The 2195-nt window shown below is 53.6% G+C and overlaps 1 long non-coding RNA gene across 1 annotated transcript; it reads left to right on the forward strand.

The window, feature by feature from the left end:
• The first annotated feature begins 844 nt into the window (after nucleotides 1-844).
• Nucleotides 845-1479, forward strand: LOC141022419 (uncharacterized). The gene is made up of 3 exons (XR_012183720.1): nucleotides 845-1006; nucleotides 1110-1283; nucleotides 1408-1479. It is a non-coding gene; the product is annotated as an uncharacterized lncRNA (long non-coding RNA).
• Nucleotides 1480-2195: the final 716 nt, after the last annotated feature.

Consider the following 2195-nt stretch of genomic DNA (forward strand, 5'->3'; position numbering starts at 1 on the left):
GAGGGTGCGGGGGGAGAGCCCCTAGAGGGCGAGGTGGGGGGAGAGCCACTACAGGGGGTCGCGGCCAGAAAGAGCGCACCCTCACCGACATAGGGGTGTTGTCTTCGAGGCCATCCTCTAGTGAGGTACCCTCCTCTGGTGAGGAGGAGGAGGAGGAGGAGGCAGGCGAGGAGGAGGAGGTTCGGGATGGGGCCGAGGAGGAGGTGGAGGAGGAGGACGAGGAGGAGGAGGATGAGGAGGAGGTTGGGGAGGGGAAGGCAGGCGAGGAGGAGGGTGGTGGCGGGGATGATGGTGCTGGCGTGGAGGGGGTTGACAACAAGGGGTGGCTGCGTGGTAACGCAAAGCTACCAAAGCAGGTTCCTGCTACCGAGGAGCAGAAGTGGCTCATTGAGCCCACGGGGAAAGAGTAAGTGCCACTTTATAATAATTTCATTATTTTGCTTGTCACATGCTCATTCCGGTTGTTATTTATTTTGCTTGTCACATGCTAATAGTTCATTCTTTTGCAGCAACTGGATATATTCTAAAGGGGTCCGTATTCCCAACGGCCTCATCACCGTCTTGCTGAAGTTACACTGGCCGGCGTTGTACTGTCCGGATCCAGTCAGGCACCCGGACCATCGGGTCTTGGCCACGAGCTGGGAGCACTGGGAAGCGGCCCTCCACGCGGAGCATGGGACCCATGCCAAGGCCGTGATCACCACTTTCTGGGTGAGTTCTCTTCAGAAGCACAAGTCCATTCTAGTTTCATGAATGATTTAACTCATGGCTTCTTCCATTCTTGTTTCGTGCATGATTGTAGAAATTCTATCAAGTTCTCCCGGAGCACAGGGGCAAAGCGGACCAGATCGTGCTACGCCAATGCAAGAAGAAGGCCCGCCAGATGCAGTACGAGGTGCGCTATGTGGCCATCTCGACATACTACCACGACTATCTTGGTGTGAAGATGACCAAGGAAGAAGCGCGGAGGATGGGCATTACCTTGGAGAGGGACGAGTTCTTGGCGGTAAGTATAAAAGATTTTTCATTATGCTTTCATTATGCTTTCATTACCTTGTGGTACATTTCACCGTTTCGTGTTGACATGCCATTATGCTTTTATTATGTAGGTGTGTCCAAATTGGTGTTATGGAAAAGACGAGTCCTGGGCGGCATTGGTGGATCTTTGGTGTGATGAGGCTGGAGCCTGGGCGGCTATGAGAGTCAAAAACAAGGCTAACCGAGGGAAGGAGGGAGTACATGCTCAGGGAAACCGAAACCACTATCTCCACAAGGCAGTTAATGTATGACTAGCTAACCCCATTAAACATTCTTCTTCTTCTATTTACCATCACTTTCTTATGTATGACTAACCTCTGTTTGGTGGTGCAGGAGGAGAAACTGAAGCGGCCGCTCTCACACATGCAGGCGTGGGAGATCGCCCATACGCGGAAGGACCCCAAGCCTGGCGAGCCCAAGTACTACGGCAAGAAGACCGCGGGGAGGAAGAAGGCCTACTCCGAAGGGTATCTGGCATTACATCCTGACACACCTGACCCCATTGCGGCGGATCTGGACGAAAGGGTGGTGGTGGGCATGGGGCCGAAGGAGCACGGTCGGGAGGCGGTTCTCAATGCTATGATCACTCCGTCTATCTCCTACACACAGCTCCGTCGGATCGACCCGACCCTGAGCCAGCGCACGAGCACGCGCATGAGCAGTGCACCATCACTGTCCCTCTTTCAGGAGCAGCAAACTGTAAGTATTTTCCCTTTTATCTTCATTGTTCCCTTTATTTTCCGCATTTAGTAGTTTTATGAGTCTCATCATGTCATACTGTAGGCCTACATGGAGTACACACGCCAGGAGACCATGGCGTGGCACGACCGCCTTCATGCATACCATCAGCAGAGGGATCGCGAGATGCAGCACGCTTTTCAGGAATGGCAGCCGGCAGGTGTCCTCAATGGCCATCAGCAGAGGGTCCTCCAGCACAACCAGTGCTGCTGACCTTTGAGGAGTTTGTGGCACAGAACGCTGGCCCCTCGCCGGTTAGTTCATCCCCAATCAATTCACCCAAAGCATGTCATGCCTTTCAACACAGTCTTATATCCCGTTAATATATCTTTTCAACATCCAGGGAACAGGTGCTTCTGAAGACCTGGGCTTCGGCGGTCTTGGCGGTGACGACCTGGGCTTCGGCGGTCTTGGCGGTG

This window comes from Aegilops tauschii, chromosome 5, assembly GCF_002575655.3.
Source record: "Aegilops tauschii subsp. strangulata cultivar AL8/78 chromosome 5, Aet v6.0, whole genome shotgun sequence".
Taxonomy (NCBI): Eukaryota; Viridiplantae; Streptophyta; class Magnoliopsida; order Poales; family Poaceae; genus Aegilops; species Aegilops tauschii.